Source organism: Monodelphis domestica, chromosome 3 (assembly GCF_027887165.1).
Source record: "Monodelphis domestica isolate mMonDom1 chromosome 3, mMonDom1.pri, whole genome shotgun sequence".
In the NCBI taxonomy this organism is placed as follows: domain Eukaryota; kingdom Metazoa; phylum Chordata; class Mammalia; order Didelphimorphia; family Didelphidae; genus Monodelphis; species Monodelphis domestica.
Genome location: NC_077229.1, coordinates 178,663,756 through 178,678,467, shown reverse-complemented (window position 1 = coordinate 178,678,467; position 14,712 = coordinate 178,663,756).

Below are 14,712 nucleotides of genomic sequence, written 5' to 3'. Positions count from 1 at the left end.
GTTTATCATCTTTTATAGTCCTTTTTATGTCACTTCTTGTCCCTTCCTCCACTTTACAGGGACCAATTACAGTCTTTAAATTTGCTTAGCACTGCCCAGGGGGTGGTCAGTTGCTTTTGGAGTTGTCACTCACTTTAGTAAAAGACTTGCAGATCTCCCATTCTTAGTGTTAAATAGGGGTGTCTATGCTTTTGGTTTATTAAATTTAAAAGTAAGCAAGGGGAGAGTCAATCTCATCTTCACAACCAATAGAAAAGGGAAGGGAGAGATAGAATGGGGTAAATTATATTATGTAATGGGGCATTAAAAATCATTATGGGGAGGGGAGGATAAGAGTGGTGACAGGTAATACTTAAACTTTACTTTCATCATAACTGGCTCAGAGAGGGAAAAATAAATATGCTTACTGGGGTATGGAATTCCATCTCACCCGACAGAGAAGTAGAAGGGGAATAAGACAAGGTAAGAAGGAGGTAATTGGAAGAAGGGAGAAGTGGGGGGTGGGGAGCAGTGATCAAAAGTAAAACACTGGTGAGGAGGAATGGAGTGAAAGGGAATAGCAGCATCAAAAGGAGAAAATAAGATGGAGGGCAATACATAGTTAGTAATCATAACTCTAAATGTGAGTGGAATGAACTCACCTATAAATAGAAGCTGATAGCAGAGTAGATTAAAAACCAGAATACTACTATATGCTGTTTACAAGAAACACATTTGAGGTAGGGTGACATACAAAGATTAAAGGTAAAAGGCTAGAGCAGAATTTATTAGGCATCATCTAAAGTAAAAAAAAAAAGCAGGAGTAATAATCATGATATCAGACAAAGCTAAAGTAAAAATTGATCTGATTAAAAGAGATAAGGAATTAAATTACATCTTGCTAAAAGGTACTATAAACAGTCAATTAAAATCAATACTAAATATTTATTCACCAAATGCTATAGCATCCAGATTCCTAAAGGAGAAACTAAAGGAAATTAAGGAGGAAATAGATAGTAAAACCATACTATTAGGGGACCTCAACCTCCCCCTATAAGAAATAGATAAATCAAACCAAAAAAAAAAACAAAGAAAGAAGTAAGGGAAGTGAATGAAATGTTAAAAAATTTAGAGTTGATTGGCATCTAGAGAAAACTGAACAGAGATAGAAAGGAATATACCTTCTTTTCAGCAGCACATGGTACATATACAAAGTTTGACCTTGTACTAGGGCATAAAAAATTGCAATGAAATGCAGAAAAGCAGAAATACTGAATTTTGAGATCATAATGAGATAAAAATTATGAGTAAAAAGGGTTCATAGAGAGGCAAATTTATTATTAATTGGAAACTAAATAATCTAATTCTTCAAAACTGGTGGATCAAAAAGCAAATCATAGAAACAATTACTGATTTAATTGAAGAGAATGACAATGAGGAGGCAACATATCAAAATCTATGGGATAGGACTAAAGCAGTACTTGGGGAGAAATTTATATGTCTGAGTGCTTATATCAACAAAATACAGAGGGAGAAGATCAATTAATTGGGCTTGCAACTTTAAAAATTAGAAAGAGAATGAATTAAAAATTCCTAGATGAAAACTAAACTGAAAATTCTAAAAATTAAAGGAAAAAAATTAATAAAATTGAAAGTAAAATAACTATTGGAATAAAACAAATAAAATTGATAAAATACTGGTAAATCTAATTTTTAAAAAAGGAAGAGAATCAAATAAACAGTATCAAAAATGAAAGGGGTGATCTCACCTCTAATGAAGAAGAAATTAAAGCAAATATTAAGAACTAATTTGCCCAATTTTTATGGCAATAAACATGACAATATAGGTGAAATGGGCATTATTTTAAAAAATACAAAATGCCTAGATTAACAAAAGAGGAAATAGAATACTTAAACAATACCATTTAAGAAAAAAAATTCAATAAGTCATCAAGGGACTCCCTAAGAAAAAATCCCCAGGGCCAGATAGATTCACAAGTGAATTCTGTAAAACATTCAAAGAACAACTAATCCCAATACTAAACAAACTATTTGACAAAATAAGCAAAGAAGGAGCCTTACCAAATTATTTTATAACACAAATATGGAGCTGATTCACAAGCCAGACAGACCAAAAACAGAGAAAGAAAACTACAGTCTAATCTCCTTAATAAACATAGAAGCAAAAATCTTAAATAAAATACTAGCAAAGAGACTACAGCAAGTCATCACAAGGATTATTCACTATGACCAGGTGGTATTTATATTAGGAATGCAAGGCTGGTTTAACATTAGGAAAACCATCCACATAATTGACCATATCAATAACCAAACTAACAGACATCACATGATTATCTCAATAGATGCAGAAAAAGCCTTTGACAAAATACAATGCCCATTCCTACTAAAAACACAAGAAAGTATAGGAATAGAGGGGCCTTTCCTCAAAAAAATAAACAATATTTATTGAAAATCATCAGCAAGTATCATCTGCAATGGAAATAAGCTAGAAATCTTCCCAAAAAAATCAGGAGTCAAACAAGGATGCCCATTATCACCACTATTATTTAATATTTTACTAGAAATACTAGCAGTAGCAATTTGAGAAAAAAAAAAGAAATTGTAGGGATTAAAGTAGGCAGTGAGGAAACCAAACAATCACTCTTTGCAGGTGATATGATGGTATACTTAGAGAATCTCAGAAGATCAGCTAAAAAGCTAGTAAAAATAATTAATAATTTTAGCAAAGTTGCAGAATAAAAAAATAAACCCACACAAATTATCAGCATTTCTATGTTTCTGTGATAAAGGATGGAAAGTTTTGCAATTTGCAAAACTGTGCAAAAACTGAAAAATGCAAATCTAGGTATGATTGACAGTGGCATGGATCTGGGAATATTCTATCTTGGCCTGAAGGACTTTCTTCTGGCCTCTGGAGGAAGATGAGAGGAACAATCAAGAGGATTTCCCAGTGTTGAACTGAGGAAGGGTTCCTTTATCTAGCTGCTGAAAGCATTCAGTGTCACTTGGACATCAGGACTTGCTTGGATATCTAACAACAACAGATCATGGCTCTAACTATTGGGTACTTGGTTAAATTTTAGTTTAGTAACCTAGTTAGCATAGTTAGTTTTTTTTTAAAATAAGAATAAGCATAAATAAATCCCTAAGCCTTTATTCCTTTCCCTTCCAAATCAATAAAGTAGATTTTTATATGTTTTTTCCTCTTGTGTTTCCCTTACCCAAAATTCCTATCCTATCATTTCCAATAAAAATCAGCAGTAAGAATTAGAAAGAGAAACTCCATTTAAAATCACTCTAGACAATATGAAATATTTAGGAATCTATCTGCCAAAACAAATATAGGAATTATATGAACAAAACTATAAAACACTTTTCAAGAAAAATAAAACTAGATCTAAACAATTGGAAAAAACATGTTCATGGGTAGGACAAGCTAATATAATAAAAACGACAACCCTACCTAAATTAATTTACTTATTCAGTGCCATACTCTATCAAACTACCAATAATAGTTTTATAGAAATAGAAAAAAATATTTAAAAGTTCATCTGAAACAACAAAACATCAAGAATATCAAGGGAAATAATGAAAAAATGGGAAGGATGGGGGCCTAGTAGTACCAGATCTTAAACTGTACTACAAAGCAGTGATCATCAAAACAATATGGTACTGGCTAAGAGACATAAGGGTGAACCAGTGGAATAGACTAGGGGTAAATGACCTCAGCCAGCTAGTGTTTGATAAACCCAAAGATCCCAGTTTTGGGAACAAGAACTCACTATTTGACAAAAACTGCTGGGAAATTTGGAAAACAATATGGGGAAAATTCGATTTAGATTAACATCTACACCCTATACTTGTGATGGTGAATCTATGGCATGCGGGCCAAAGATGGTGCCCATAGACCTTTCAGTGGGCATCCTCAGGTCACTGGCTTAGCTGGCTAGGAGCCTTGGCCTGTTCCTGAATGCAGGGCACGGGGCATTCTAGCCTCTCTCCACCATCCCAGGGGCTGAGTGAGTGGTGCCCTTCCTACCAGCAAGAGAGGGCATGTCTCCTCCCCTCCCAGAATGAAGCAGCAAGTGACCTGCATGGCCCCACCTCTCCCGCCCCAAACTGGCAATTAGGAGCACAGCTGCACCCCTCCCATAAGCCCCTCCAGCCCCAAAGTGGTGCTGACCTCGCTCCTCCAGCCCTGAGTGGTGAGGCTGTCCCTGGGGAATGTGGCTGACCCAAGGCTGGTAGCCTGGTCCTGCCCCCCAAAGGCAAGAGGAGGGTATAGGGTCTTCCCCATAGAGCTTTCCTGCAGAGCTTGACTTTACCCCCTCCCCCCAAATGCAGGGGTGGGTGGGTCACTGCACATAGCCAACAGGTGGGGTAAGCAGTTGAGGTGGGACATGGCGCGGGATCCCCAAAAGATTCGCTATCACTACCCTATACCAAGATAAATTCAAAATGGGTAAATGACTTAAATATAATGAGTGAAATCATAAATAAGTTAGGTGAACATAGAATAGTATACATATCAGATCTATGGGAAAGGAAGGGATTTAAGACAAAGCAAGAGATAGAGAACATTACAAAATGTAAAATGAATGATGTTTATTATATTAAGTTAAAAAGGTTTTGTCCAAAAAAACCCAATGTAACCAAAATTAGAAGGGTAGCAACAAAGTGGGAAAAAATTTAAAACAAAATCTTCTGACAAAGGTCTAATTTCCCAAATATATAAGGGACTAAATCAAATATATAAGAAATCAAGTCATTCCCCAATTGGCAAATGGTCAAAGGATATATGAATAGGCAGTTTTCAGATGAAAAAATCAAAACTATCAAAAAGCACATGAAAAAGTGTTCTAAATCTCTCATAATTAGAGAAATGCAAATCAAAACAACACTGAGGTACCACCCCACACTTAGCAGATTAGTCAATATGACAGTAAAGAAAAGCAATAAATATAGGAGGGAATTGGTAAAATTGAGACACCAATACACTGCTGGTGGAGTTGTAAATTGATCCAACCATTCTGGAAGGCAATTTGGAATTACGCCCACAAGGGCTTTAAAAGAATGCCTACCCTTTGATCCAGCAATACTACTGCTAGGTTAGTACCCCAAAGAGATAGTAATGAAAAATGTTTGTACAAAAATATTCATAGCTGCACTCTTTGTGGTGGCAAAAAAATTGGAAAATGAGATGTCAATTGTGGAATGGCTGCACAAATTGTGGTATATGATGGTAATGGAATACTATTGTACAACAAGGAAACATAAACTGCTTAATTTCCATACAAGCTGAAAAGACCTCCACAAACTGATGTGGAGTGAATGAGCAGAACCAGAATAGCATTGTACATAGAAACTGAAACATTATGAGATGTTCATATGTAATCAACTTTGCTACTAATAGCAACGCCAAGGATTCAGGACAATCTTTGGGGACTTATAGGAAAGAATGCTATTAACATTGAGAGAAAGAACTGTAAGAGTAAAAATGCAGAAGGAAAACATTTGATATATCTCCTGTTTATATGGGCAGAGGATTGGGGGTTTTGGTTTTTAGAAGATTATTAAAATGAATAATATAGAAATAGGTATTGAGTGATAATACATGTATAACCCCGTGGAATTGCTTGTTAGATCTGGGGGGTGGGAGAGAAATAACATGAATCTTGTAACCATGGAAAAATACTTAAAACTAAAAATAAATCATTTTATAGGTAGAAAAGTTTTTAAAAAAGAAACCACAGATCACCTGCTGCAATAAATCCTCAAATGACAACTCTCAGGAATGTTACAGCCAAATTCAAGAGCTTCCAGACCAAGGAGAATATCCAGTAAGGAGTTCTGCTTTAGAGGAGCTTGATTATAGGTACTCTAGAATAATAGTCAATCATTCCATTGATTAGGTTTCTTAAATCTTTCAAAATTGTTTATTTATAACTTGTAATTTTATAAACTGTTCTCCTGGATTTGCTTACTTCACTCTGCATCAGTTTATATAAATTTTCCCTATTTTCTCCTAAGTTGTATTCACCATTTTTTTATAACACCATAGTATTTCATTTCATTCACATATCATAACTCTTTTTGGAGTCAGGATAACTTGCAGCAAGAAATCTGTCTCTGAGCCACACAAGACTAGGTTCAAATAATGTGATAGTTTCCCCAGATGCTACCAGCATCAAAAATCATTTTCCAGTTGCTCAAATAAATTTATATTTCTTTGTCTCTCTGAATATTGTGTTTGTATTGCAGTTACTAACTTGCGTCATTTCTTTTCATTAGGAATGCTTGGGATTCCTTTATTCCATTAAAACTCTTTTCCCCCTGTAGTCTGAAAGAACAAGTTATTAAAAATATTGTTTGAAGAATGACTTGTGAATGTCCACCTCCACAGAAAGAACTGACAAATAGAAAAATAATCAAGACATAGTTTTATGTGTACATATATCTTTTTGCAAAGAGACATTTAGGTTTGATGTCAAGATAGACTTTCTTTTTTTTTTTTAATCCCTTACCTTCCATCTTAGAATCAATGCTAAGTATTGGATCCAAGGCAGAAGAGTGGTAAGGGCTTGGCAATGGGAGTTAAGTGACTAGCCTAGGGTCACACAGCTGGGAAGTGTCTGAGGCCAGATTTGAACCTAGGACCTTCCATCTCTAGGTCTGGTTCTCAATCCACTGAGCTACCTAGCTGCCCCCTCAAGATAGACTTCCTAAAAAAAACAATAGAGAAATGCAATATGCTGCCTTGATTGCCCTCATTTTGTATGTATTTATTTTCATTTTGACTCTGAAGATGAAAACTATCTTTTGCCTCTTTTGTGTCTTCATCACTCAGCACTGTACCCAGTACAGAGTATGTATTTAATAAATATTTATTGATTGGTTGTCTCCAAATAAAGGTTGGATGATCTCAAAAGAATGTAAGGTCCCTGAGGGTAGAGAGTATGTCATTGTTATTGTTGTCTTTTTATCCCCAGTGCTTAATTACTGTTGATTGGCTGATTAATTGAAGCTTGGCTGTGTGACAGAGAAGATTCTTTTTTAGTTATATTGATTAATCTCTGATATCCCTTCTAAAATATTAGTCTTAGAGTCCAAGGTTATGCAAATGAGGAAAATGAGGTCTACCTTGGCTAGGTAGGGCGTTTTATTTTCATTGCTCCACATTCACCTATTGTTTTCAAATAGTAGTTCATATTTTATATTGTGAAACTAAAGTTCTAAAAAAAAGCATTTTAAAGACTTTTTTGAAATTTAATTTATGGGGGCAGCTAGGTAGCACAATGGATAGATCACCAGGCCTGGAGTCAAGAGGACCAGGATTCAAATCAGACCTCAGACATTTGCATTCTTCTATCTTGGAATTGATTTCAAGATAAAAGGTAAGAGGTAAAAAATTAAACATTAAAAAAATAAATTTATCAGAGATAGGGTGATACAAGCTAGCCTTGGAAGTAGAAAGATCTGAAGTTTCTGCCTCTAATACATTCTATGTGTCTCAGGGCAAATCACTTAACTTCTCAGTGGTCTAAGTAGGACTATAAGGTAATGATTTGCATAGGTAGAGACAGCTTCATTATCCAAAGATTACTTATACCAATAAATCACAAGTCCATTCCCTATTTCTATCAATACTAAAGCCAGAAATACCTTGGTGTGAAAGGAAAAAACATCGTTTTTCATGCTATAAACAAAGAACCTCAGCTTCAGAAATGATTCCAAGTATTTGAAAAAATTACTCAGATGCCAAGACTGGAATAAAACCAGGAATTCCAGGTCCCTATTCACTAATAAATATAGGACAATATGGATGATACATTTGCTGCTTCTTCTTTTAAAGAACTAAGAAAGGAGAGAGAAGAAGAAGAAGAAGAAGAAGAAGAAGAAGAAGAAGAAGAAAGAAGATGAAGAAGAAGAAGAAAGAAGGAAGAAGAAGAAGAAGAAAGAAGATGAAGAAGAAGAAAGAAAGAAGAAGAAGAAGAAAGAAGATGAAGAAGAAGAAAGAAGGAAGAAGAAGAAGAAGAAGAAGAAGAAGAAGAAGAAGAAGAAGAAGAAGAAGAAGAAGAAGAAGAAGAAGAAGAAGAAGAAGAAGAAGAAGAAGAAGAAGAAGAAGAAGAAGAAGAAGAAGAAGAAGAAGAAGGAGGAGGAGAAGGAGGAGGAGGAGGAGGAGGAGGAGGAGGAGGAGGAGGAGGAGGAGGGAGGGAGGGAGGGAGGGAGGAAGGGAGGGAGGGAGGGAGGAAGGAAGGAAGGAAGGAAGGAAGGAAGGAAGGAAGGAAGGAAGGAAGGAAGGAAGGAAGGAAGGAAGGAAGGAAGGAAGGAAGGAAGTTAAAATTTTGGTTTCTATTTGTTTGTTGATTTTGTTGTTCAGTCCAGCCTTACTCTATATGACCCCACGGACTTTGTGGGGTTTTCTTAGAAGATAATGGAGTGGTTTGCTATTTCCTTCTTCAATGTGTTCCCATTTTACAGATGAGGATCTAAGGCAAAGAGGATTAAGTGACTTTTACAAGGTCACATATCAAGTATGTGTCTGATGTTAGATTTGAACTCAGATTTTCTTGATTCCAGGTCCAATGCTCTATCTACTGTACCATTTAGCTGCTGCCTCCTATTAGATAGACCTCTGCAAAGCAAAGACATCATCCACAGTATCATTAGGCAAAATTTTCAAGGTGCTGGGATGTTGCCACTCCCTCCATTGCTCCCCTCCATCCAGAAAGTACAAATTGTGCAGGTCTCTTGTCACTGCCCCAATGCTTTGAAAGGCAGCCCAGTGGTATATTCATCCTTCTTTTCACTGCAAGCATATTAATAAATGTTTAAAAGAAATGAAGTATTTCTGTGCTCCTTTACATTTCAAACATGACTTTTGCAGAGGTCATGGTCACTGCTCATATAGGACTATATTCAAGAGCTGGGCCTATTCAAGGATGCAATCCCCCAGGGAAAAGATCCAGGCGACACATATCCCAGTGACTTCATCCTTGGGCAAGATGCACATTATTGTCCTTGGCAGAGGAGTGGAGATTAGTGTTCTCACTGGTTTGAAATGGCCAGAAGCATTTTAAAGAGATGGAATCCTTTGTGTTTGTTTGTTTAACTTACATTAGAAAGTTGATTTTAATCAGTGCCTACATCTTTTTTCCTTTGAAAATCTCATTGATATCCAATATTGAGTAAGGCCATAGTAGCCCAATTAAGCTAAAGACTAGCTAAGGCTTTAAAGGAATTGCTGCTCACCAAAAATCCCTTCACAAAGGTGTTCCTTGGCTAGGAAGGGAGAGGATTCGGTTGTCAGGTGTATGAATCAATCACTGAGGAACTCGATAAGTTGGTCTCTCTTATATAGCCCGTGCTTTTTTCCATTCCTTTACGTCCTCCCTCCCTCCCTCCCTCCCTCCTCCTCCTCCTCCTCCTCCTCCTCCTCCTCCTCCTCCTCCTCCTCCTCCTCCTCCTCCTCCTCCTTCTTCTCCTTCTTCTTCTTCTTCTTCTTCTTCTTCTTCTTCTTCTTCTTCTTCTTCTTCTTCTTCTTCTTCTTCTTCTTCTTCTTCTTCTTCTTCTTCTTCTTCTTCTTCTTCTTCTTCTTCTTCTTCTTCTTCTTCTTCTTCTTCTTCTTCTTCTTCTTCTTCTTCTTCTTCTTCTTCTTCTTCTTCTCTCTCTCCTTTCTTAGTTCTTTAAAAGAAGAAGCATATCATTTAAATCTCGGGCTCCCTTCTAAGCTCAGTCCCAGTGTCACCTCCTATTAGCCTTTTGCGATTCTCATAATTGCTAGTGTTGCTTTCTTTACTAAAACTAGTGTGTATTTCTTTTGTCTTTACTTGTCTAGGGACATGCTGTCCCATGTGCATCTCCCCCACCCTCGCAGAATAGAAGCTGCCAATGGAAGAACTGTTTCTTTTTTGTCTTTTATGTTTCCACTACGTGATACAGTGCTAGACACAGACCCTTAATATAGGCTTGTTGAAGTCGATTGATTAAGTAAGGCTACATGCTTGGGAGATGCTGGGTCTCTTCCTAGATCAGATTCTCTGGCAAGTAATTGAAATTCCTACTGTGTATCTGCGTGGGCATGGTGTGTACCCTCACTTTCACTTTCTGGCCTGACTTGCTGAGAGAACTTGGCTTGGAGTCAGGAAGATCTGAGTCAGAAGGTTCCAACCCAGTCTCAGATACTTACTAGCTCTCTAGCTTCAACTATGTAAAATTAGAAAGTCATTTAACTTCTGCTTGCCTCAGTTTCCTTAATTGTAAAATAGGTATGATATTAGTCCCTACCTCTCAGCGTAGCTGTAAGGATTAAGGGAGATAATATTTGTAAAACCCTCAGAATAGTGCCTAGAACATTGTAGGCATTTAATGTTTGTTTCCTTCCTTTCCTCATGCTATCAGGTCTGGGAGGGTTCTCAGAGAGGGGCAACAACCATATAACAAGTTCTTACCACTCACTAGGCTAAAACAGTCACCTGCAAATGAACTGATAGATCACAATGTCTTATAGCAATTTCTGTTATTCATTCATTTCAGTCATGTCCAACTCTTTATGACCCCATTTGGAGGTTTTTTGGCAAAGATTCTAGAGTGCTTTGCCATTTCCTTCTCTAGCTCATTTTCAGATGAGGAACCTGAGGCAAATAGGGTTAAGTGATTTGCCCTTGATCACATAGCTAATAAGTGCCTGAGGCCAGATTTGAACTTTAGAAGATGAGTCATCTTGACTCCAGATTCAGTTCAGCATTGTAGCCTTTGTGCTACCTAGCTGCCTGCAGCAATCACTACCCTCAGTCATTTCTCTGCCTTCAAAGAGATACTTTCAAGACATTCATCTGAGTCTTGGCTCTCTATCTGATCCTCAGAATAATCTATCTCTCCTCAACATTTTTTTCCTAAAAGACTATTTCTTCACAAGTGGATTTTTATCAGTTTTCCTTACATAAATGTTCTTTTTTTCTGTCCCTTTCACTGACTAATCTATTTACTGAGCAAAGGGACAAAAGCTTACAAGGAAATTGAGAATCATAAATCTCAGCCTTTCTTTACCTTCAAGAGATGTCTGATGGAAGTGCATGAAATGTTGTGATATAGTCAAAGCTATCCTTCAGAAACAGAACAAGGAATTGCTTTGTACACATATTTGGTAGAGGTACATGCACTTTCCTATCCATTTTAAAGGAAATACTAAAAATTTAATGATCAGAGATCTCTGAGCAGTAGGAGAATTTATTTGTCCATAATACACAGTACAAACAACAATTCTATTAGTCACGCTTTTCCTGGATGTTATTTTCTTAATTTAATTAATAAAAATACATTTTATTTCTCTCCCATCTCTTACCTTCATTGGAAGAAGAAAAAGAAAATCCTTGTAACACAACTCATAGTCAAATAAAACAAATTTCCACATTAATATTGTCCAAAAAAAAAGTTTCATGCTGTACCTCAAGTCTAACACCCCTCTGTCAGGATGTAGGTTATATACTTCATCATTGGTCCTGGATGTTGTGGGTGATTATTATATTGATCATAATCCTTAAAGTTGTTCAATGCTGTTGTTGATTTAATTGTTCTCTTGGCTATATTCACTTCATTCCGCATCTGTTCATACAATTCTCCCCAGGCTTTTCTGAAGTTGTCCCTTCCATCATTTCTTATAGTGCAAGAGTGTTCCATCACATTTATATGGCATACTTTTTTCAATCATTTTTCAATTATTTCCTTCCCTCTCCTATATTCTTAACATATTTTTCCTTTGAATATTGGAAGGTAAATGAGAGTTCAACTTTCTTAATCCTTTGTTATCTATTCTCAAGGAATGTGCACAAGGGCATTAGGAGTCAGAAGAGGGATAAGACAGGTGGTTACTTTCATCATGGTAAACAAGGGATCCCTAAATCTGACTAAGAGGAAATTCTTTTTGTGCTTTTGCTCAGGCTATTCTAATCTCTTGATTCATTCATAAGCAATTCTCTTCCTGTGTCTCTTCACAAATCCAAATTTGTATCCTCCTTCAAAGTCCAGCCTATCTATAAAATCTGTTGCTCTTCCAGATCTCCTCATTTCTGTTGATAGAATCACCATCCTTCAGATGAATGAAAATCATTCAGATTTTCAGCCTTGAAGTATCCTTTTGCAAGGTACATCATCCTTGTATAAAGCACCATCTCTTTAAAGTGCCCTTCTTTAGATATGACAAAATTGGTTAGGTTGGGTCAGAGTTATAAGAGAAATAGTTACTGAACGTTACTCATTGTGGCAGTACTTGTTATTTAAAGCCAGTGGTGGTTTGAGTGTGACTAGTTGTAGTATCCTGGAATGGTATAGACATCAGATCTATTCTGTGATATAGAACAAATGTAATGTATCTGTTTATAGACAGATGAGACTTTGTTACTAACAATAAGTTATTTGCAAATAGGAGGACTCCCCAGTGTGAATCCCAAAGATACGAGGAAAGAGAGATAGAAGAACTACTGTCAGAACCACATTAACAAAAGCTGAAGTTAGCTGTTGTGAAAGAGTAAGTCCATCTGAACAGAGGATTAGCTGGGAAACAAAGAATCAGAGAAATCACCCAACAGATTAATTAGTTTGGCTGAACTGTTGCTCCCTGTGAGATGTTTGTTAAGTACAGTGTGGGTCAACTCAGTGGAAGCAGCTGGTCTACATGGAAACTGTGTTCTTTGTGGAACTTCTATGGTCAGATCCTGAGGTAGAAAGAGGAGTACAAAGTTTATACTTAAGAGCTGTGAATCACCCTAAACACATAGGTTTTCCTTACTCATATTTCATTGGTAGGTTTTTATGTGTGTGTCTGTCATATATACTAAGTGTCTTGGTGGGAAGGAGTAACTAAGTTTATCGGAGATTGTGGTGTAGTTATTGTTCCATCATTTTCTTTAATATGTGAGAACCTGTGATGTTATTTCTTTTGCTTTTTGGTTAAGTAAATTATTATGTTTGAGATGTAAACATGCCATCGTTGGGAATGACTAACTTTGTATAAATTACAGTATATTAGTGGGGGCGTTAGGGCTGAAAGGGGAAGTAGGCAGAGTGAACTCCAACAACTCTGTGAGTTTGAGTATAACCATGTGGTGGTCCTTTTCTTGGAATAGACTTACCAGAGGAGGATCCATCACTCTTGATTTTGGTCCTCTTCATCACCTCTTAATTTCCCAAACTTTGTTAAGCCTATTTCCACGATACCTCTCACATTTATCCCTTTCTCTCTACTCCCATAGTCTCTACCCCAATTTATGCTATCATCATTTCATACTTGGACAAGTGAGATGGCCTCCTAATTGTTTTTCCTGTCTCCAATTGTTCTTCTCCCCAATCCATCCTCCAGACACCTGCCAAATTGTTATTCTTTAAAAAAACAGATTTGAAAGCAATCTGCCTTTCTTTTGGTTTAGTTCAACATTTAACACATGTACCACAATACTCTCCAAATGGATTATGGCATCTATATGTATATGAAATGTCATAATTTAAAGAAACTCTGGGATGAGGAAAGAGAATAACCTCCACAACTTTGGATAGGAAAAAACCCCAAACAATTCTTGGCCAAATAAGAGATTTGGAGGATCACAAAAGATAAAACCAATCATTTTGATTACATAAAATTGAAGTCTTTCTGAGTTTCAGTTTCTTAAATGTAAAATAAGGATAATGAGATGCTTTGTCCTTTGCAAGGGGATGTTATAAGATAATATTGTTGAAAACAATAAGTACTGGACAATTGCACATGATTTTTATCATTTGAGCATATAGATAATGCCCTGTAAAGGGGCTGGGTTGACTGTTTCCACTGCAAAAAATTTAAACTATTCCAATTCTCCCAACTTGAAGCCAAAGGGACCTTATGCCTCTTTTCCTCTTCCAAAAACAAAGGGTTATAAAAGTAAGTACAGAAGAGTAAAACAAGCTAAGAAAATGCAGGGCCCCTTCAGAGGATGTCAAACACAGTGGGAGTCCCATCCTGTCCCCAAGCTCTGGCATGAGCTGTACTGACAATTCAGAGTGTAAATACAGGCCAACTAGATCCCAAGGGCAAAGAAAGGGAACCCACTGTACTAGAGACCTGCTTTCCTTTAGAGGAGCTTGGTCACTCATTGTGCAAGAGGCCATGGAAAACCCTGTGGGCAGTGCTCTGGAGGAGGGGTGAGGGGGTGGGCTTTCTCTTCTTGTCCACCAGATAATTTGTTGTCTTATGGAACCTTTCCCTGGGCTTGTGATCATTCCATCCTTTCATGAAATTGAGGAAATGCCTCTGGTTTTGACAGTACCTAGAGTCTACTCCAAGGCAGTACTGTCTCAGAGAGCTTCTCTAGGCAGAGTCAGGCAGCCTTGGTTGTAGGGGCCTGGGACCCCCTGCAAAAAAAGTGTTCTGTTTCCTCTGAGCCCTGTTCTATATTCAAGAGAATAACTAAAAAATGCTGTATAAATACACCAACTATTTTTATTTCTTTCTTCCACATGCCTATATTCCTCCTCCAAAGTCTCCAAAAGTAGATTTGCAGATCCTGGGCCTTACATATCAGTAGCCTTTCTGAGCAGTGGAAAAAAAATGATAAAGCATCAGATGAATGTGCATTCCTCCTCTTTCTGCTTTTCCCTCCAACTCCTATCTTCTTTTTTCCCCTCATTCCCTACTCCATCTAATGAAGACCACATGAATACATAAGCTTTGGAGTCAAAGGA